Source organism: Protopterus annectens, chromosome 3.part1 (genome assembly GCF_019279795.1).
Source record: "Protopterus annectens isolate FY-2018-M chromosome 3.part1, PAN1.0, whole genome shotgun sequence".
Taxonomy (NCBI): Eukaryota; Metazoa; Chordata; order Ceratodontiformes; family Protopteridae; genus Protopterus; species Protopterus annectens.
Window position 1 is genome coordinate 431,276,180 of NC_056732.1, and position 24,605 is coordinate 431,300,784.

A 24,605-nucleotide genomic window follows, 5' to 3' on the forward strand; every position below is an offset into this window, starting at 1 on the left:
ATGAATCAGCCAAAATGGGCTGGGCTTCTTTTCAAAGTCACCTAGCAGCAAATAATTGCCCCAGAAAGCTCTACACTATTGAAAAAGGAATACAGTTTCTAACACTAAATAAGTTATGAAGTACCATTTATAAGAATAAGTGAGTAATAAACAGGTGGAGATAAAATCAACCAAGTAGCAATGCATGTTGTAAAGTATATGAAAGGCATGTAACATTAATGGACAAATGTTGTTTGATTCGTTCTTTGACACAAGTTCCTCTCACACAAACAAGCTAATCATGTCAATAGAATGCAACAGCGTAAAACATTCTTCAATCATTAAGGAAATGTTATTAAAATCATTAAAGAAGTGTTATTAAACCGGATTTACTATGTAACAATATCAGGATCATTGTGATTTCAAATTCTTCTGGGTATATGAATGCCATAAATACAAAAAAATAGTTTATTTTTGCTCATGTAATTTTCTTATTCTGTGTATTAAATATGAGAGTCTTCTAATACAAAAAGTTAAGAACATACTAAGCTTTTCAGTGTAGTACACACTCTGCAATGAAATAAAACGCTAGACCAATATTGCCTATGCCCTGTCAGAAGATAACAAAAGGAAGATGTCAACACAGGTCATACTTCAGGAGAGAAAACATTAAGATGAGAAAAGGACAGGATGCATATACACTTTGAGCAGTAATGGTGATAAAGACCTAACAGTCAGACCTAAAAAGACTGCCCACTGGTTATGGCAGAATATTGTAATAGGCTCTAACTTACTGGAAAGGCTTGGTAAATTATATCCATTGATACTAAATGAGAGGTGATACAGGCCACACATAATATACCACCCAGAAATGTCAAGAGAGAGAGACAGATCATTAGTATTAAACAGAGCTGGAAAAGACAACTCAAGTGATGTTTCACAGTGCGGCTGGAGGACATTGTTGTAGTAGCAGAAGCTATAATACACCTTGTAGAATTACATAGTAGGTGGTGAACTTTGGAAATATATAACTGCAGACAGATTAAGACATGCTGATGTTGGGATGGCACATACAGGAGCAGTATATGCAGTAACCCACCTGACTCTGTAAATAAAACTTCCATTTCTACTTGTATTTTTTAAATGTTACCAAATATTTAAGACCTATTATTAGATCAGAATACACACTGAGTTTCATAATCAAACTTACTTTTGTGGGACTAAACATCTGACAGGTATGAAAAGGTTGGAAAGGATACATCTAAACTAGAAGCCTGATGGCTAATGTGTAACCAATAGTTTAAAATTCTTTCCCCACATTCATTGATTTACTCATTATTCTAATACACTAGCATGTAATTGGAAAGGGGCTTCTATCTAAAATATATAAGTTACTTAAGAAATCAACAGTATGTCATATGGAACGCTATTTGGATTATTTTAGAATTATTAATAATAACTGCTCAAGTGAAGATGATAAAAACTACTACTCCAGTCTTCAAAATAAACTGTTTCATCACTACGGTGGAGGATATTCTATTGGAAGTTCTTACACAGAACATGTATCATACCGCATAAAGTTGAAGTGATGCATAATAAAATCATAGGATGCTGGCAATGTAAACTAAGCGTTAAAGCTGACTGTCAGCATATGTTTTATGATTGTATAAAACTTATATTGGGGAAATATGAATTCTCACAGTTTTTAATGATACATTTATACTGAACATATCTCCTATTTTATTTAACACATCTATTTCTATTTGTGTCACGAAAATAAAATACCCTCTTTTATGGAGTATCTTAACATTATCAAGAAAAGTCATCACCAACTACTGGACAAATAAGACCACTCCTGCTATGAAGCAATTTGTATACTTAGTAACTGAAGTCTGTCATCTTGAACTTATCACAATCAAGACAAGAACATCTAGAATCACCTCTTCATATAATATGTGCTTGAAATTCAAAGAACTGCTGCATAAACAGACTTTAATAATTAACAACTACTCATCACATTTCTTTTTCTGTTTAAAAAAACTTTGTTTTATAGCAGACACCATTGTAAATAGTTATTTTAGTTGTTTATTATTGTTCTTTTAGATATGCATATCTGTTTTATAATTTTTCTATTATCATATATTAATGGTCTGTTGTTAACATTTTCAGCAAAAACAATTGAGAAAAAAGTAGTAGGAATTCAACCAGTTTTTTTCAAAATTAAGGTATCGTATGTTGACCATAACATAATTCTGATAAACAAAACATATATAGCTTGTCAAAAGTCTTGTAAAATGTAATGTAGGTTCAAAAATGAAGATGAGAAGAAACACCTGTATAATAGATCACCAGTCAAACATAAATGGATGCATGTAACACAAAAGCTGGAAATAGACTTTTAAAAAACTGTCATATATAACAGGTGGGAGCATTAAGTTCTTCTTATTGTTTCACTGAATATATTGTTTTGGAATGTGAATGACCTCACAGGTATAGACAAAAAGAAAAGGGTATTGCTTTATATTAAGAAATTCAGAGCGCAAATAGCAATGCTACAGGAGACACACTTGAAAAGAAATGAGCGTGTGAACTGGATAAAGAAAGGATTTCAGGAGGAACATTTATCAGAGCATCAAAGATAAAGGAAAAGGGGAGGCACATAATTTAATGATAGAGAAGCCCCAACAGTGACAGGAGAGGAATAAGGTAATAATGGTAGATTTGTGGTAGTAAGCAGCTACTGATAAGGGAGGAGGAGGATTACACTGGCATGTATTTATATTCTACCTAAAACTGCTATTATCGAGCTTAAAACAATGGGAGAAATACTCAGGTTTTAGTAAGTAATATTACTTATAGGTGGGGACTGAGATATGATTTCCAATTGTGAAAATGCATCTGGGAGATGTAGAATGGAACATATACAAAAGAGGGTGCATTTCTGAAGAAATGCATGAAAATATTTGCTAAGGAAGGCATGGATTCAGAAGTAGGAACTGGACTAGACTAGCTAGAAATTATATTTCACAGGAGGATGAGCATTTATTTGAAAGCCTTGACACACATTGAATAACAAGTTCAGATCACGTGTCAATAAAAAATAAGATAACAATGCATGGTGATGAAGTAAAACTAAAACACTGAGAGGAACTTAAGGAATGGGTAGTGGAAATTATTTGAGAGTTATTGGAGAACACAGAAATTTGCTCAGAAGTTATAGCCAGTGAGTGGAATAAAATGAAAGTGGAGTTTAAGAACAGAGTAGAAATAAAAGAAAAAGAACAAAAAAGATGTGGTTAAGAAGTAACAGGAATTGTTTAGAGGGGCTGACAAAGTATTGCAGAATAAGGGGAATCTGACAGAAGAAGAAGAGGCTCAACTGCAGAGTGCTAAAGAGAAAATAAGGGAGTATCTGGATAATATGCATGAGTTTAGAAAGAGTGTTGATAAGCAAATGTTTTCTGATAATAACGCCAGAGCACAAAACATTTACCACAATGATTTAGGCAGCAGAAAGTGGAAAGGGTTGTTGCCAAATTTAGGGACCCTAAAACAAGAAAAATAACCAAAGCTTCTGTACAAGTATGAGAAATATTTCAGAAATTTTATGAAAATGTGTATAAAGCAGAGAAATGTAGAAATCAAGAAAGAGCACAAATGGAAGTATTTATGGAAGAATTATGTATGCCAAGGTTAGAGGCAGATGAGGCTCAACAATTCACAATTAAAATAGGATGGAATTATATCAAAGTGTTGAGGTACAATTAATCTGCAAGGATGTCTTCAGGAATAGATGGTATTTCTGTCGAATTTTGGAAGCTAGGAGGGAAGAATGTGATAAAGACCTGGAAGGTTTTATTTAACAGTATATTTAAAGGAGGAGACACACCAGCATCTTGGAAAAAAGCTGGGGTGACTGGAATACCTAAATACAGTAAAAAAAAATCAGACTTAGCATCTTATATACCTGTTTTAGTTTTAAACCATGTGGTTTTGTGGAGAGGAGACAGCTTTAACAGACCAGTGACAATCCAGGAAGAAACAAAGTACAAAAAAATACTGCTGATTTTGGTGGTTCATGATACACAGAAAGCATTTGACAGAGTAACCTGGGATTTTGCATCATGTGTAACTTAAAGTGGAGCTTTTGTCCCCTGGCCTCTGCTGAAAATGGGATTTACCAAGATGAACTTTTCCTGGTCAACAAAAGCAAATAATAAATACATACATACATCCACACATAAATAAATGTAACAGTAGGGCAATGGAAGCATTTGCATTCCCTGATGCAATGATAAAGTTAATTAGGAGGATATATGAAGGATCAGAGGAAAAAAATTTAAGTGGGAGGGTTCCTTTCTGACAAGTTGTCTTTGAACCGAGGAACCAGGCAGTAGCATACTGTTTCCCCTTTGTTTGCTTTATATTTAGAGCCACTGGCAAAACAAAGAAGGGACTCAGAAATTCAAGAATGTAATTGTTATGGTAATCAAGAAAAGAGGGCTTCATTTGTAGACAATATTATTTTGTATCTGATAAAACCAGAAAAGGACATCTCAGTGTTGTGGAACATCTTGGAGACAGTTTCAAGTCTTTTTGAAATATTAAATTAATGAAGATAAAACAAATGCTCTAGCTGTAAACATACTGGTCCAGCAATACCCATATGTATGGGGCCAATGTAACATTTAAGAGTATGGATTTAAAAGGATTATGTTATGGCAGCAAAGAATTTATGGGACAAAACTAAACAAAAGATAATACCAAATCTGAGAATCTGGAAGCTCTTGTTTATGGATATGTATAGCAAGATTCAAGCAGTGAAAATATTTTTGTTTCTCTAGTTTTATGTGCAGATCAAGCATATTTTTATCACATGGAGCAGAAGTCATGGACAGTAATTAATAAAGAGCTGAAAGATTTTATCTGGGAGGGCAAATGGCAAGGGTCAAGTGGGATAAGTTGATTTTTCCAAACGAACAAGCTGGATTTGGATTACTTCATTTGTAGTGATATTTTAGAGCTATAAAGTTAAGGCTGTTGTACATAACACAAGCAGAAAGCGGCAATTTAAAGTGGAAAGGGATGGTGATGAAGCAGGGGGTAATTCAAGAACTAAGGAAAGAATCGGGTTTTGGATGCAGATCCTTAATAAGAATAACAACTGCCACACAGAATATTACATTCATAAAGTAGCAGAAAGTATTTTAAGAATGAAGCCAACATGAGAATGGAGAAAAAAGTTTTGCAGATAAGGTCAACTGCAATTAAAGATTCAGAGGATAGGCAAGAGGGGGCTGGAATTTTCTAGAGAAAACTGACAAAGAAATCAATGTATTGAGAGCAAATATCTAGAAAAGGAAAGGTAATGGAGTAGGAAGATGCCAAGAAGACTTTTGAACTGGAGGTTAGAGAATGTCTTTCCTATCTGGGGCTGATATCTGAATATAAGTGCAAAGAAAGGGATAGGGAAATCTTAAGTGAAAGACCTGCTCTGGTAGAGGTTTTAACTGAATCTAGAACAGAAGCTGGTGTTAAATAATGGATAATTAATAGGCCATATAAAATACTACACAATAGCTAAAGGAATCAGGGGAGGTTAAAAAAGACTGGGAAGAGAGAATGGATAAGCAATTCATAAGGAATCAATGGGAAGACATATGTATGTTCCCAAATATGCAACAATGTCTAGAAGATTTAGAATTTTGATTGGAAGTGTTTGCGTATGTATTTTTATATCCTAAGAAGACTCCAAATATTTTTTCCTCAGATAGATGACAAATGCTGGAGTTGTTATGGCTAAGAAAGAGGTAACTGGAAACATATATTTGGAGAGTATAATAAGTTGGCAGATTTTAAAAATTCCCTAAAGAGTAGTTTGTCAGATATAATGGGTGAGTAAATGGGGGTAACAATGGAAATAATTATTATTATTATTATTTTAATGGAAGTACAGGATCTGAATTGCCTAGTCATAATAAGACCATGCTAAGTTTTATTCTGGTGGCTATCAAAAAAGCAATTAGTAGAAAATGGAAATCAAAGTCTAAACCAACTGTACTTGAAGTATTACAGATTATAACAGGGATAAAAGAAATGGAACTGGGATCTTTAGAAAAGGTTAGTAACAAATTATACTAAGCAAAATGGAAATTATAAGAATAATCTATGCAGAAAATTGTCATGGAGGAAGAGTAAGATTTAAGGGAAGGCAGGAATTGATTCATTTATGTAATGTTGAAGTGATGATAAATATAGAAAAGAATATATATGATGTATAATGTTTGCAACTAGGAATATGCTAATAAGGTTTGTTTTCTTTTATATAAACATATGTTTGCTTAGAAAAGAATATATGTGATGTATAATGTTTACAACTGATAATATGATAATATGGTTTGTTTTCTTTTATATAAATATATGTTCACTAATGTCTTAAGTGGCAATTCAATAAAGGTGTTAAAAACATATATAGCTTGTAATTTACTGTATTGCTTCAGTTTTCACTCAGAGTTCTAATCCGGCAGTAGCTGGAACACTTACAGAAACCACCAGAAGGAAACATGATTTTGTAGACAACTTTCTTGCTTTAGATTACGAAATTATAGTTACACAGCTCTGTGCACATATATTTTAAATGCTTCCAGAAATGTGAAAAAGATCAAACTGTTTCAGGACATCATAATTAGTTGAGGTCCTTTAATTTGTCTCAAGAATGCTCTTGAATTTTTGTTGCAATGCACAGCCTTTTGTTTAAAATATGTGTGCTATTTTTTATGCTGTACAGTTACAAGGATTGTAGAAATATGTTGTAGTTTTGAAGAAAGGAAGGAAGGTATGCTTATTACAGCAGTTCACTTTCTGCTAAGAAGTTGCACCATCATTTCATTACTTTGTTACAATTAGCGCATTAGAAGTGCCACAAACATGTCCTCTGTATGTAGTAGCTCCTACTGGCCAGACAAACAATGTTGTGGATTATGCATGAAATGTATCTATAAATCATTGCAGACAATACTAAAAAGGATTACTGAAGCAGCACAGGTCATACTCCTGGATGATATCTAGCATGTCAAGTACTGCTAGTTAATATTTAAGTTGAATTTCAAAAGTCTTAAAGGAAGGGGCAGGACTGAGAAAAGATTTAACACTGGAAAGAGAGAGAGAGAATGACACAAATTGAAATGGAGGGGCGGAGCCTGAATGGCTAACTGAATGCAGCAGTATTTATTGCCCCATATAACTAGTTAAATAAGACAGGAAAAATATTCTTTTTTTTTTCTTCAAAGTATAAAATCTTAGAGATAAAGGATTAATTTACATAATTAGAAACTTTGGTGAAGTGTTACAAATAATTTCCTGTCAAAAAGCTTGGAGATATATTCACTTGTTAAAATGAGCAACTCAATGAATTCTCACCAGGATGCTGCCTTAAAGAAGGAACTACAACAGATGACATCTACCCTGCAGAAGTTGTCTATGAAGATGGTTGATTTTAAAGAGAAACTAAAAAATCTTAAAACAAGCAGTCAAAAACAGGCTGACACCCTCAAGGAAATGCTACAACAACACCAGACAAGGATAACAGGAATATAGGTTTCTCTAAATGACTTAGAAAGCAGACTTAAGGAAGAGGAAACCCAGAAAGAACTGCTTCTTAAACAAAACACTTGGTTGGTTAATAAAGTAGATGGCATGGAAAATAGGGAGAGGAGAAATAACATCAGGATTTTCAGATTGCCTGAAAACACAGAAGGTGAGGATATTATTTCCTTTTTATCAAGCTGGATCCCTGACTTTTTAAATTTAAAAGAAGGATATTAATTTGGCATTTAAAGGGCACACAGAGCTCTTGGGAAACCTGCCACTAACTCAAACTCTCCTCCTAGGTCAGTAATTATCAAATTTCTTTCATACTTGAACAAGGAACTGCTATGACACCTCCAACAAACTAATCAACAAACACCACAAAAATTTTGGTCAGGTATAAACAAACTTCTTCAACCAGGACACTCGACTACTCCTGCTCCATTAGGTTTCAACCATAATAATTTCAACCAGATCCCTGATGCCTTTAATAAATACTTTACAGAAGCCATTCAAACCCTAGCCAATTCTGTACCCCCACCTACTGCTTCCCCACCACACACCACCAAGACATCTCCTACCTTTCATATACAACCTATTCCTACATCTCTTATTCTTAAACTGCTTAAAAAACTTAAACCCTGCATTCCATCTGCAGACCGACTCCCATCTTAATACCTACAAATTGCCACAAAAGCTATTCATTACCCCATATCTATACTCATTAACAGAACTATCTCCAAACTTTCTACCTGTTATAATAGCATAGCTAGATTCATTACATGTACACCCTTTAAAACTCACCACTGTCTTAACCTCAAACAACTAGGATGGCTAGAATTGCAGAACCACATACTCTATCAGCAGTTACTTATCACTCAAAAGATCCTACATCACCGCAATAATACCCCTATCCTCATTAATCTGATTTCACCATACAAAAATCTAGCTACCCTATGTTCTGCTAATAAACTCCTGGTCTCCTTGATTAAATCTAATAATAAAGCTGGTGACTTACTTTTCACAAACATTTCAGGCAAAAACTGGAATCAGCTCCCTCCTGAACTATCTAACCTACCTTCTACTTCTCTATTCAAAAAACATATTAAAGAACATCTTAAAACTCAGTGGCTTTGTCCCTGTGCTAACCCAGACTGAAATCTATTTCCCCTCCTACTCATACCCTTTTCCCCACCCCATCTTGGGCCTCTAACCTAGGCCTCCTAATCATGCTTCTTTTTTTCATAGTAAGAGGAAAAAATTATAAGGACTTTACTCTGTTGTGCTCTTACCCACTTTGTGTTTAGTACAGCTGCCATTCTTTACTTAAAAATAAACTTTTAGCATAATGTCTATATTCTATAATTACATTACTATATATTTGCTTTTAACCAATGCTACCACTGTACTGTTTTCTTACATGGCCTAGTTATATATTGTTATATATTGTTAACTTGTGTTTTACTGTTTATGCTTGGAGCTTTTCTCCCCGGGCCTCTACTGAAAATGGACTTAAATCCAGTTAGACTAGCCCGGTCAACAAATGTAAAATAAATAAATAAATAAAATAAACTGATTTTAACATCTGTTTGGAGGAAGGTACCTCTAAAATATAAACAGAGCATGATAGGATTTGATAATGACTATTCATTTAGAGTAATGGAACAAAGGAAAAAAAGTGTGGCCAATGATAAAGTTTCTGAAACAAAATAACATCAAGGTACAACTTGCATATCCAGCTAAGATAAGAATACTGTATCCCAATGAGATGAAGACTTTTATTGACTTGGATGAAGCCTCTTCATTTATTAAAACTAATAATGTGATTACTTTACCAGAAGATTGGATTGGATGTCACCGTCTCTCAAGAGAACAAAAGAAACAAATGTCTGGACAGACGAAGAAGAAGCAAAAGACTGATACTGCTACAGCCAAATTTCTCAAAGCATCTACTATGATATGACTTGTTTTAACATTACTTTAAAGGACCAATTTTACTGCTTGGAATTTTAAAACAAAGGTAACTAACTACTTGAATCTTTATCTATATTTTTTGAAAATAGATGACACATGAGAGTTTTCACATTACCTCAGGTATGTAAAACAGAGTACTTTTCTTTCACAGAAGGAGGGTTATAGAGTACATAAAAATATTTATACTGTAAATCAACATACATGGCATATGTGTATTTTCTCCCGATTTTCTCTTTTCTTTCTCTCTCTTCTCTCTTTTCTCATTATTTATTTTAACTGCATCTTGTCTCCCTTTCTAAATTCTCTCCTATTTACTATACTAATATAGTCTGTATATATTTAATAACTCACTATTTATACATAGATAAATAATCTAGTTTTAAGGTAGACTAATTGAAATAGTGAACTTGATTAATTGTTATTACAATATTTATTAGATTAATGATAGTCACTGTTATGCTTATTGGGATCGGGGACATGCTCGTGATTAACTCTGAAATGTTCCATTCATGTACATATGTCCTTTGAATTATTTCCTTTTAGTATTAAGAAATATATAAAAAAAAGGAGGGAAAAATTTACTGTTGGTTAAGAGAAGTGAAGCTTTCTTCACATTCTATTTGCATTGCCATAGCAACAGTAAACAACTGAGACAGTTTCTAAGGATACCGAGAACCTGTGAATTGCATTTAGCCTCGCAGATAACAAATAATAAGAAAAAGTAATGTTTAGTTATTAAAATGAAAAACAACCTCAGCAAGGTAAAATAAATACATAATAGGACTATTTGTAAATATTTTATGATTTATCCTTATAGGATTACATATTCCTGGAAACACAACTGAAATGTTCCCAAACTACATGTGCACTTAACTGTAGCTGCTTGCTTAAAAAGTATTACTCAGTTTAACATGCTGATTCCACAAGCTGTCTGCACTGTAAAAGTTACATTTTATATGTTACTTGAAATTGACAGTTTGTAGAGCACATGAAAAGATACATATTACTTTTTGTAATGTTATCTTTGCAGTTACCTCACACTCTGTACAAACTCACATGACAACTGATAGCTATTCATTTAAAATATCAGTTTAAATATTAAATGTACCCTTAAAATCCTATTGACAATTTGACAAAATATAATCTAAAATGAGAAAACACAAAGTGAGGCTCACCATGACAATCAAAGCATACCATTCACGTCTCAGTTGACACTTCATCAGACATTAAAACTAAATGTTAAAAACTGTTTATGTTTTACTGGTTGGCTGTTTTACAAGTTTTAAAGTCTGATGAAGCGTCGATTGAGACGTGAAAGCGCTTACTAGATTATAATTTTTTTTGGAATAAAGAGTTTAACCGTCTACTTCGATTGCCATGGTGAGCCTTACTTTGTGTTTTTTCATTTTGGACTGCTTTTTTATTTTATGAAGCACTTTACCCTTGACGTTCTCTTTTCTCTGTTAAAATATAATCTAAACTGTAAAATAAATGACTTGAAAGAACTGAAGTAATGCATATATTTCAAAGACAGTTCTTGACACTACAGTATAAGTAAAAATGTATATTCACAAGGAAGTATTGAAATGTTTTAGTCTTCCAGTTAAAATAGCTTATTCTCAACATTTTGAGATATCAGAAACTTTGAAGAGCTAGGAAATTACTATTATTTGTCTTTATAATGATTATTAGACAGATGTTAGACTCTGGTTGTTTAATGAATTGTGACACATGTTTATGAGGAAAAGTGGACTCAGTTAGATGTTATTACAATAGTTATTAGATTAATGATGGACGCTGTTATGCTTAATGGGTTATGGGGCATGTTAGTGATTAACTCTGAAATGTTTAGTTTATATACATACTGTCAGTTGAATTATTTCCTATAATATTAACATAATATATAAAAGGAGGCAAAATGTACTGTTGCTTGTGAGATGTGAAGCTTTCTTTACATTCTATCAGCTTCGTGAACTATTTCAGTTTTTTTAACACGCATTGATTAGGAACCACTATATTTGCATTGTCATGCCGACAGAAAACAACAGCAGCAGTTTCTATGGAGTTTGTGAATCTGCGAAGTCCATTTAGCCTCGCAGATAACAAATAACAAACAAGTAATGTTGTTTAGCTATTAAATTGAATTACAATTTAAGGAAGGGTAAATTAGATAACTTAATAGAACAACTTGTAAATACTTTATAAATTACTCACATTGGACCACACATTACTGGAAACTCAACTGAAATGTCCCCAAATTACTTGTGAACTTAAATTAAACTGCCTGATTAATAAGCATAACTTACTTTAACAACCTGGATCCGTAAGCTATCTGCTCTATATATGCTACAGTATATATGTCACTTGCATACGACAGTCTCCAGAGCACATGAAAAAATACATATTATTTTTGCAACATGCTATATTTGCACTAACCATACATTCTAAACTAACTCAATTGGCAACTGACAAGTTATTTGAAACATTGTCTAAATATTAATTGTGCCCTTGAAATATTGTTGTTGTTTTGACAAAACAAAACTTGAATTGAAAAATAAATGATTTGAAGAAGTGATGTATTGTACAGATTTCAAAGACACCTATTGACACTACAGTATAAGTAGAAATGTATACATGCAAGGAAAATTTGAAATGCTTTACACTTTTAGTTAAAATAGCTTATTGTTAACTTTTTGCTTTATCAGAAAATTTAAAGAGCTAGGAAATTATTTCTAATTTGTCTTTATAATGTTTACTAGAGCGATGTCAGTCACTGACTTGTTTAATGGATTGCGAGTCATGTACAAGACGGACTACTGAATGTTATTTCTGTTTACCTATGTTTGCTGAATTTCTTTTATTAGTACTGATTTAAAACAAGGGAAAGAAATGGAAGGGAAATTTCTGTATTTGGTCAAGGGAGGAGAGGCTTAAGAGTATTCAAACTGCACCGAGAACTCTCCAAGATGCTCTAAACACAATTTGATTAATACTTACCTAAGGTAAGTCTTGATTACCATATGGGTACCTACACATTCATTCTAGACCTGATGTGATTACCCATTCTGGAAGCAGGAGGTGCCCCATGTAGGGTGGAAATTGTCAGGGTGATCATACTTCATTCTTAGACTCTGCTTTGTAACTCTATAAATATGTAAACGCACTGCAGTGGTGGTGCTGCAGTAGCGCTGTCACCTCACAGTAAGACGTTGTCCCATTCGATTCTCAGCTAGGGCGTCTTCTATCTGAAGACATGCGTGAATGGGCATACCTTCGTTGAAGGTTGTGCGTCATTGTCTCCAGCAGAGTCCTTTTAGTCAAATTATTTTAGTAATAATCTATTTGTTGTTGGCTTATTTAGTGAATGTTCCTCTGTTGTATTTAATTTATCCAAAATGACATATCTGACATGTTTGGGATCTCTTAAGGGTAACTAAATATTGGATATTTCCTAAGTCAACATAATAATTGTTTACACTACTAACATTCCATCCTGATATACAAATACTATATTATAACAGTAGAATAATATAGAATTTCATATCTCTTTTAAGAAAATTCTACATATAATAATTTAACATATGGAGCTCAGCTGATATTGTTGGTTAAAAGTAAGAGTGATAATCCAATAGATCTATCTTTATCTATGGGATTAGGAATGACTTTCATTCCATGTTTAATGGGAAATTCATATTTACTTGTATTTGATACTTTAGAATCAATGTTTTTTAGAAGTACTTTTTTAAAGCCTGACCAGAATTTTACCTTACTTGTATTTAAAGAAGAAAGAACATTAAATTACATTCCCAAGTTTACACACATAAAATAGCATCCAATGTTATCAGAGAATATAGTATAACTACTATAATCAAAATAAAAAAAAAGAAGCAAAAAGTTTCTTCCAACAATAACTTGAAATGGATTTAACATTCTTATCATTAAATACTAATGGCTTAGATAATGTAAATAAAAGATCAAACTTACTAAATATTTAAATCTAAATAAGGCACAAGTAGTATTTCTCTGGGAAATGCATTTTAAGATTAATGATAGCTTTATTTGGAACCCTAAGGACTATACAGTCTTAGCTCAATCCTCCTATAGAACAAAGACAAAATGAGTATCAATTTTCTGGAAGAAAAACATAATCACTCCAAAAGTTATTTATAAATATGAAGACAAAGAAGGCCTACTAGCATTTGTTATAATTAAATTTAATAACAGAATATGGACCTTAGCTAATCTATACTGGTTCCCAGGAATTGTAGCAGGAACAGTTAAAAAAACAGCTAGATTTTATTTCCAACAATTATAAAGGAAATCTTATACTGGGAGGAGACTTTAATTGTACCTTAGAAGCTTCTGAAACCACCAAGAAGTGTTTTCGCATAGCAACTATTTCAAAATCCTTAAAAAGATGGATTGATTCATTTCATTTAATAGACACTTTTAAAGTAAAAGATGATAAATCCTTATTATTTTCCCATAAAGACCATAGATTTGGAACATAAACCAGAATAGACAATGTATTTGTAATTCAAGATTTATAAACAAAAATCCTCAACTTCTCAATAGTTCCATGCCCCTTTTCAGATTATGACTCTCTGATAATGAAGCTCCAAATAGAGTTTAAACTTTTAATCTTCTCAACTAGAATTCCATCATATACCACAAAAATTAAAGAATGCAGACCCTGGATGTTGTCAGAACTATAATTATTTCTTGAAATTAATAATACAACAGAAATCAGTAGAGCCCTGGTTTGGGACACATTAAAAGCATATTTATTTGGTAAGACCCTTAGCTGGTACAAAAACAAAGTTAGAGAGTGGGAATCTGAATCATTAGACTTGCAAACTCTTGACAGCAAAATCTAAAAAAAAAAAAAATAGAACTGTCCAGAAGTCAAAAAAGAAATAGAGGAATTAAATAAAAAATATAACTTGTCTAGCCTTGGAAAAATTAAAAATAAACTCATTAGCCACATCCCCCAGATATCTACGTAACTTATCTATAAGAATTAAAATACTATATAAAGCAAATAACATTAGTAGTATATATCATGAAAAGAAAGGGAAAAGTATCAGATATAAGAAACATCCTTGAAGCAGTTTGGTTCCATTATATGGAACGTTTCAAGAAAGAAGATTTAGATACCAATCAAATAAACTTAGATACAAACCTTATCAATATAAAAAAAATCCAGAAAACTTTAAACTAGACCTACAGAAACCTATATCCTACAAAGAATTCATTGACAAGATAAAAGAAAGTAAATCTAACAAAGCTCCAGGGATAGATGGTATAATTATGAAAATTTACAAACTCTTCCCTTCCACAGTAATCTCCCTTTTTCATAAAACTTTGCTAGAAGTCCAGTCAGAAGCAAAAATGCCACCCTCGTGGAAATATTCTCTCATAACACCAATTCTAAAAGATAATAAACCACCAAACCTTTGCACCTCATACAGACCTATATCATTACTGAATAATGATTATAAAATATTCATGTCAATCCTAGCTAACAAAATAAAAATCCCACTTTCAAAGACAAGTAATAATGATCAAACTGGATTTTTATATAACAGGCACACACGTGATAATATTAAACGTATATTTACTCTTATAGATTATGTGAAAAAAGAAGATAGAAAAACACTTGTAATTGGATTAGACAAAGAAAAAGCCTTCGATTCCCTCAATTGGGACTATCTATTTAAAACTTTAGCATTATTTGATTTTCCTCCTCCCTTCATCTTATTACTAAAAACATATATGTTAATAACTTAGCCTACATTAAATTAAGTCCTTTCACCTCAGAATCTATCCATATAATGAAAGGTACTAAACAAGTATGCCCCCTTTCTCCTATTTTATTTGCTTTGGCTATAGAAATACTTGCAGAAATCTTCTTTCTTCGTCTTTTGGCTTTTCCCGGTTAGGGGTCACCACAGCGGATCACCTTACGCTCATGATTGGCAGTGGAGTTTTACAGTGTCGAATTACCAGCCCAGCACCCAACCTTCCACAGAAGACACACACATGCACACACTCACAGCTAGGGCCAATTTAGTGTGTCCAATCCACCTACTGTATGTCTTTGGGATGTGGGAGGAAACCGGAGGAAAGCCACGCAACCACAGGGAGGACATGCAAACTCCGCACAGAAGGCACTCAAGCCGAGGATCAAACTGGAGAACCTCTTGCTGTGAGGCGGCAATGCTAACCACTGCACCACTGTGGCCACCCCGAATAATACACAATAATCCAAGAATAAAATGAATAGAAGTATATGACCAGTACATATCAAAAATAATGCTTTTTGCTGATGATATTTTATTAAACCTATCAAACTCCAGAAAGTCATTAGGAGAGCTAGAAGAAGTAATGGAGAAATTTTATAAGATTTCAGGTCTACACTTTAATAGATCAAAATCAAAATTTCTATTTTTAAATAAGAAAAAAGAACTGCAAGTTGCAGATAAATCCATCATAGGAAAACAAGAACTTACACTAAATTATTTAGGAATAGTGTTATGTAAAAATATAAATGAAACAATATTAATAAATTATAAAAACATTATTGAAACAATAAAAACATATATAGAAAAGTGGAACAAAATTATATTAACTTTTGAAGACAGATTGCAATTAAGAAAAATGGTCTTATTGCCAAAAATACTATATGTAGCATTAGCAATACAGTTAATTCCTGAAAGATGCATTCTTAAAGAAATAAACTCACGTTTAATAACATTTTTATGGTATCCCAAAAAGAATAGAGTAGCTCTAACTTATCACATTAGACCCTTGCAACAAGGAGGATTGAACTTCCCAGAAATAGAAACATATATAAAAGCATCTGTGCTTAAAACTACAATAGACTGGATAAACCCAAATTATTTTGCCAACTGGAAAGAATTAACGGCTATATTAACAAATGAATTTAATCTGTTAACATTTTTTTTAATAGTAGACAAATCAAACAAATCCTGGTACATACTACGCATAAGTATACAATATAATATAACAAAACTTTCTAAAACAACACTGATTAATCATTACATCAATTCCTTTAGGAAACATATCAATGCAAACATAGATCTAAAACTTTGGTTTGACCTTTTAACCCCATTTACCATCACTAAGAACTTTCCTCACAAAATATATAGGGGAAACAATAACCTCCTGGGAACAAAATAGATTCTTATGCTGGTTTCAATGTGTAAATAAATTAAATGTTTTAGATATACATATGATAAAAACTGCTTACAATATTCCAACACAGGACTAGTTAACCTTACAAAGCATTCTAATGTACACTCAAGATTTATGCAGATTAATTAATAATTCCTCATTTAATGATATTCCAAATCAAGTAAGTTTTCATATGAATTTATATATAATAGTTGTGAAAAGAAAAATTTCATTTTAAATTTGTATAAAGAGTTAATAACATATAAAACAATTCCCAAACCATCATACTGACAGTTCTTAACAAAAGGTCAGTCACTGCAGTTAACAGAAGAAATTAAAACTAACATCATACTATCAGTTAATTACACCTCTAACACACAGTACTAGAAAATATTTAACTGGAAATGCTTACATAGAGCATTTTTAACACCAGATAGAATCAAAAAGATCAGTACTACTAGAATGTTTTTTTGCTGGAGGTGTGAAAAGTCAAATAAAGCAGACTGGATTCATATTTTTTATGAATGTAATAAAATTAAATCATATTGGAATGGAAGCAATCATTTTTTACAAGCTTTATTTAATTAATCCTTTACCTTAACTAAAGTATTGATTATACTAAATGTAAATGAAGGTTCCTTCCTGAATAAGACAAATATTAATTTGTTATGAACAATACTTGCTATATCTAGGAAATGCATAACCAGAAGGTAGAATTCAAATACACCCGCGACCTTGGAAGAATTTTACACTTTTCTGAAGACAACTGCATTGATGGAAATAAAAATCAAAGAACTACGAATCTATCACAGGCCATTGGTAAATAATCCTTGGAAGAAAGTTATATCTTTATTGGACACTCTGCAATAATCAATATTGTATCTCTGATAACTGATCTGTTAATTCTATATTTAATAACATACAGTATATATAATTGAAAGTCAGGCTATTGTAAATATTGTATATAGTTGTTTAAAATGATATTTAAAAATATTACGTGAATGTTCTTTTAATTGAAAATAAAAAAAAAATTGAGAAAAAAAAACAAATTGAAATGTACTATGTACTGCAAACAAAAACTCTCAGGAGAACAAGGAGAAGCAACAAACTATGTAAAAGTATTTCTATAATATTTAATTTAAACTAACACATCAAGCTAAGTACTTTTGTCCCACTGAATAATAAAGGACTTCACCAGAACTAAATCCAGAAGTCTATGATACCATATATAACCTCTCAAATAAATTGTCAATTAACATCTTAAAGTTACAGAATACTTACCCTCTCCATTAAACAATAAAGTGTCATTGCAGTGTTAAACTATTAAAACACTGAAATAGTGAGAGCACATGTAAATGAATTAAATTAAACATTCATATCATACAGCAACCATAATAACCTGAATATAAAACAATAAGAGTTATTTTAAAGTACTTGTAAATGTAATTCATATTTATCATTCTGTAACAAAGAATGTGCTTGATTTTTAAATATTTAAGTATATTATAGAAACTTAGTTACTATAAAAAGCAAGTTGTGTTAAAAAGTAACAATAAAAGATACACTAATTTGCAATTTTGCTGCCAGCATATTTAATACTGGAGTTAATGAAATCTTTTCATTTAGATCAGGGAATGGGAGGCATTAAACTCAATCTATCCCAGCAGTTCTTTGTACTCAGCTATGCTTTCCCAAACTCCACCAATAGGACTGGGCTTAACTATTTCCAAAATAAGAATTTATCAGAATCACTGTATATAATAGAGTATTTTACTGTTTTTTTCACATTGGTGCAGTAAGTTCATTACCCATAACAATAAATTAGGGCATTTTAAATTGCTTCCACTTTGCTGAAGAGTGACAAAACAACATAAGCATGCTATATCAAGTTCTCATATAATAGAAATAATGGATATTGTCTTATTATGTGGACCCATGGCAGCTTTAGTACTAATGCCCAAGATTACTGAATCCCATGACAGATTCAGTCAACCTAGACCTTTAATGTAGATCAACTGAATGCTAGTGGGTTGCTGGAGGAACTTATAATATGTATCCTCCTAACTGCAAAAAAAAAAAAAAAAAAAAACGGGAAAGGGATTTGGGCATACCTCTCAGCTGTACAGATTTTCACAGAATGCCCAGATTTTTGGATCCTATTTTTGGCCTGGTCCTCATAAAATTTGTGGTTTTCTGGCAAATCACTGGGATGATCAGAGGACTGAAGTCATTAAATAATTATATGCATTTGAGTTTCTGACTTCAAATCCTTCAGAAAATGTAAGCTAAAATAAACTATGTTACTTTAGCAACTTTATAACTTTATTAGAACAATATTTAAAATATGTCCCTATTTTGGGGGCGCTTTGTCCTACCATTTTGTCAGGCTTTGTCCAGATTTCTTGCAATATAAGGTTGAGAGGTGTGGATTTAGGTAGAATGGTTAGAAGGGCATGCTATATTTGCAATATAAAAGGTGGACATATTAGTGTTTACAGATTTATTCCAAACAGGGTGTACATATAACTTTCAGTGTATAAACAAAATGTTTGAAATGAAATAGGGAGCTTTCTAACTTCTCAGAAAAATGTAAGAACACCATATGTTGTATTCAGATATAACAAGCAGTTCAAGCTACTTTATCTCCAAAGTTTAAATAAATGCTACATTTCTCAGGATGCAGTAACAGGTGACTGCTGGGGAACCCTGTGCAATGAGACAAAAAAAGGCAGATCAACATAAATGAACCCTGAAGTACAGTGTGCTAAAACAGTGGCTCTGATTAGGGCATGATAGTTCCCAGGAGTAGAAAAAGCAGGCCCTGTGAGCACACAAATGCTGGGACTGAGTGGAGAAGCTGCCAGATATCATAAGAATGTTAGTATTTCAAATAACAAGTCAATATTTTTTCTACATTTTTGGAAAGTCTTTCTAAGAAAGCAACAAAATAATACTTTCTGCATGCTTGACATTTGTGAACAACATAATTTTGTGACTATAATTCACTAGGTTATAAAAAAAGTTGAATTAAATACATTCATAGGTAAGTACTGGACTAACTATCCTTATTGACCTTTTTAAGCTTAGCCCATTTCCCTTTCAAATGTGAGAATGAACTCGTTGCATCCAAATGACACCTCCATGTGCATCTGCAGTTACCTCCTACTGATGCCTCTTGGCATCAAATATTGCTTATTCATATTTGCATCAATAATTCCAAAACCATGCTATGTACAAGGTTTTAAAAGATTCCATCTTAAAGCTGACAAAATGGTGAACTCAGCTGCATTAATAATTGACCTCTGTCTAGTGCAGGTAAATCAAATTAACTGTTGTTTTTATGATAGTAATTTACATGGAAATAATTTTCAAATTTTTCAAAATATCTCAATGACCAAGTAATACAGACAGAACTCAGCATCATACGAAAGCTCCCAACTAGATGAATAAAATGCTGTTTACGGTATATGTGTAACTTGCTTGGTTGCTGAGATATTCTAAGTTGTTTATAAAATATTAGAAATGTAATAGTTACTGTGTTTACTGTGACTCATAAAATTTATTTTAAGACCTAGAATCTAATGGACACTACCACTATAAAAATAGTTGTGCTGAAGAGTTTGGCATTTATACTTTTTTCTTAAACCCTATGGTTCCAGAGATATGAACATTTGTGTGAAATGTGAGGACATAATTTGATTCTGTCAAAAGGCTTAGGCTCCCCCCATTGGAAGTTACAGTGCAAACTTCCTGTTCTCCATTTGAGTGAATGAGTGAAACTCTGTACCTTGTTTTTGTGAGGTAAACACCTTAACCATTATACCAAATCCCATCCCCCCAAAATACACTGAAATAACCTTACCAGGAATCAAACCCAGGCCATGGTGGTGAGAGTGCCAAATCCTAAGTAGTAGACCATTGGGGGTCTCCACCATTCTCTGTGGTAGCCAATTCTTGGGAAAGCAAGAGTATACCTGGTACACAAACTCAGCTCTGTAGTGTAGGGGGATAAAGCCCATACCATGACACAGATGACATGAGTTGAAATAGCCACACAGGTGATGTAAATGTCAGCCAGGGTAAAATGGAGTAAGGGCTAATGCTGACTCAGCCGTCTTGCTGATAGGGAATGGTGAGTCTTAGTCAATTGCCATCATACATGTAGAGGCTTGCAAAGCACCAAAAATCATCAGGACCAAATATTTGGGCTTAGAGATCCCAATCTGGTAACAGCAGCTGTAGCACCTTATGCATTTGTGCATGAAAAAGGAAGGGGGTGGTGCTGTATAGGTTCATAGGTTCACAGGTGTTTACTAGGCTAACGACCACAAGGGCCTTTTTAAGCCTAGCCATGCATCCCAAATCTCTGACAAGTTCTGATACCCTTGATAAGTGTAAGCAGGGGCTTACACTTATCAATGGTATCAGAACTTGTCAGAGATTTGGGCTGCATGGCTAGGCCTTTTTAAGCCTAGCTATGCATCCCAAATCTGTGACAAGTTTTGATACCCTGGATAAGTATAAGCAGGGGCTTGGGAGATGGAACATTTTCACGCTAGGGTCTGGGAGATGAACTATTTACAGGTTGCCTGTGTCCATTAGAGACATAGGTGCCAAACCAGGGTTGAATTTCCTGTTCCCCATCCAATTGTCCAGGTTGCATTTGAATTGGGTTAGGGAAGAACTCTGCTTCACATGGATGGAGAGCCTGTTCCAGAGATGGGGTAATCTCTGGGATATAAACCTGTCTCTCCAGAAGGTCCTATTAATATCACAGGCAAGGTTTAAGTCTTTAGAATGGGTAATTCAGGTGCTGTTTGTTTTGCAGATATTGCAGGAGGTCCATCTGAGTGGGGTCTGACAATGCTCTGTTTGTTAGGCATAGATCTCCCCTCAAAAGCCTGTAGGCAACAGAATACAGGCATAGAGCCTTGAGGTGGTCTGCATGGGATATTTTATTTAATCCCTGTATTCTTTTAGTGTGGAACCTCTGTGGACGTTCCAATTGTTGGATATGCCTGGTTTTGTACATACCAAAGAGGGCATTGTACTCAATGATAGGTCTGATGAATATCGAATTCAGTGAAGCAATGACTTTCTTGGACTTAGATGAATACCTTTGTATTATTTCTTAAAGTGAATTGAGTCCTAACATTAAGCAACTAACAAAGAAGTGTATATTGGAAATAGCCAGTAGAAAAGAATGAATGAGCTCTGGACACTTTGTCAGAACTGGAACAAATATAACCCCATTTAAGTTATGATTTTCTGAGGTTTCTCAATCTGAGTGATATGTTCAATTATGCTACATTTTTTTCATTATTTTGACACCATTGTCCCTGCTCAAGTTGTTAATGTGGTCTAACCCATGATAGAACAATTGTGACTCAGTTGAAGCTTGAATAACAATATCCAGTTCATAATCATCTACAAACTTACTTAACCATAGGCAGGGAGTGCTGTCCTGAAGGTCTGAGAAATGGCTATCAAATAGGAGAGGGCCAAAAGATGAGCACTGTGGTACACCGCTGATAACATTTTTGTTTAAGAAGTGGCACTTGCAACTTGCAACGTTAACCACATGGGTTCTGTCAGACAACCAGTTATATAACCATCACACAGTACAAGGATTTATATTCAGATTTACAAGTCTACCAATAATGCCTGCATGTGGAATAGTGTCAAAGGCTTGGCCAGGTCTAGACATGCTCTGTTCACTGCATTAACCTTATTCACTGCTTCCATTACTTGTCACTTTTTTGAAAAAAATTAATTAAGTTAAACAGGCAGGATCTTCCTTTGACAAAGCCAAATTGATAATAGTCCATGATTAAGAGATTCTTAATATACAGGTTATGAGGCCTGAGATAATGTGTTCCACAACTTTACATTTGAGGCTAATGAAACAAATGGGCCTATAGATACCAGAGTCCATGTTTGGGCCATTCTTGTATAATGGCATTACAATGGCTATTTTCTAGGCCAGTGGACAGACATAAATTAAACAGTTTAAGTTATAGTTCAGAAAGGCCATATTTGGCACTAATAATCAGAAAACCTAGTATTTTATTAGGGCCATGGATGAAGCATATTTACTTTTTGACAGGGTTGACAGAATTTATTTCGTACCATTGTTACCTCACAGCAAGAGGTTCTCCTGTTTGATTCTTGCTGGGCTTGGGAGTGTCTTCTGTGTGGAGTCTGCATGTCCTCCCTGCGGTTGGGTAGCATTCGAAAGACATGCGTGTGTAAATGGGCGTGCCTTCGTTGAAGGTTGGGCGTCGAGCAGGCACCTCAGAGTTTTCGTAAAAATCTACTGCCAATCATTAGCGGACCGGAGTTCCATTGTGACGACCCCTTACCAGGAAAAGCCGAAAGACATTAATTAAAGGGGGTGGCTCGGTCTGTGGAACCTGTGGAATAGTTATAATTGTGGGTGGAGTATAATTTGGACTAAATTTGTTAGCTAGGATACTAGTGATTTCTTTCAGGTCAGGGGGTGTAGCATTATTGTGAACTAGCTCTAAACATTCTTTGGCATTAATTCATAACTTTCTGGCATAGATAAAGAAGGATGAGAAGTTATTTTAGATTTTAGTGGCTATTTTAATTTCATATTCAGCATTGGGCTTCTTAAAGGTTCCCTTAAGCTCTTTGTTAGTTTCCTTAAGTGTCCTCTTAAAGAATGCAGAATTAGATTTCATAAACATTAAGTAGTTTCCTTGCCTCATTATATAATTTATTCATACAGGTATTCCACTACTGGAAGTTGTTGTTAAATCTCTCATTATGTTTAGTGATGGATAGGGACTCCCTTTTTCAATACAACTATTTAAGTGTGAGTAGAAGTCAGAGGCCTAGGTAGCAGCTTTAGTAACTGAATCCTTTGGAGGATGACTGCAGTATTTATTTAAGCCATCAAGCAACTAAAGAAGGTTTGCTTTTGAGAAGTCCCTAAATACAGAGCTGTTTACTGGAGAGTACAATTTTTAAAGGAAAAGATACTTCTGCTGCTTATTTTTACTGCATTTCATACGAATCCTGTATTAATTGTTAAATTTCTCACACTCTGTTAGAGTTTCTAAGCTAAACTGTGTCCACTGCTGATGTAGTACTTATTTACATTGTGCCTGCTAGTTTTACAGGACTCTAGTATCTAGATTTCCCTGCTCTTGAGTTCTAAAGCCAGTATTTTTACATTAAGAGGGTTTTCTGAATGCACTCTTTTGGCAGAAGTGTGCTGTAGCAAACCTATCTGAGTTGGGAGCTGCTGACTGAAAGCTTATTGTGTGTTTTCCTGATTGGTCTGCAGGCATTGCTGTTGTAAAACATGTTTTTCTGTTTTTATATAAGGCCTGGTGTTTGCAATGGCCTGATGCCCAAGCAGTGGCAGTTAACAGTGCCCTGTATAGAAGCAAATGCTTTCAAGTTAAAATTTCCCTTAGACTATCGCTGCAACCTTCCTCAGTTACCCTGCTGCTCTAGGAGCATCTGAGTTGCATGCAGGGCAGCATCACCTTGTTGGATAGCTGCAGTTCACACTGAGTATAGCACCCATTCTTCATGTGTGTGCTGTCATCCGTGTCCAGCTAAATCTCCCCACTTTGCTCCCTAGTTAAACCCATAGTAAAATCCCAAAACCACACTTTCCTGCTATCTCTGTGTCCAGACTGGTGGACACGGGGATCCTAAGGCAATATAGCAATTGTCTCATGTGTGCTGACAAAAGCTTAATCCTGAAACAAACAAACATAATATGTGAGAGATGTAGTTACACTATGAAAATTGAGACACAGCTCTCACATTCTGACAAATCAAATGACAAACAGGTTGTCAGCACATGCACATTATTTCACTCATTAAATAAG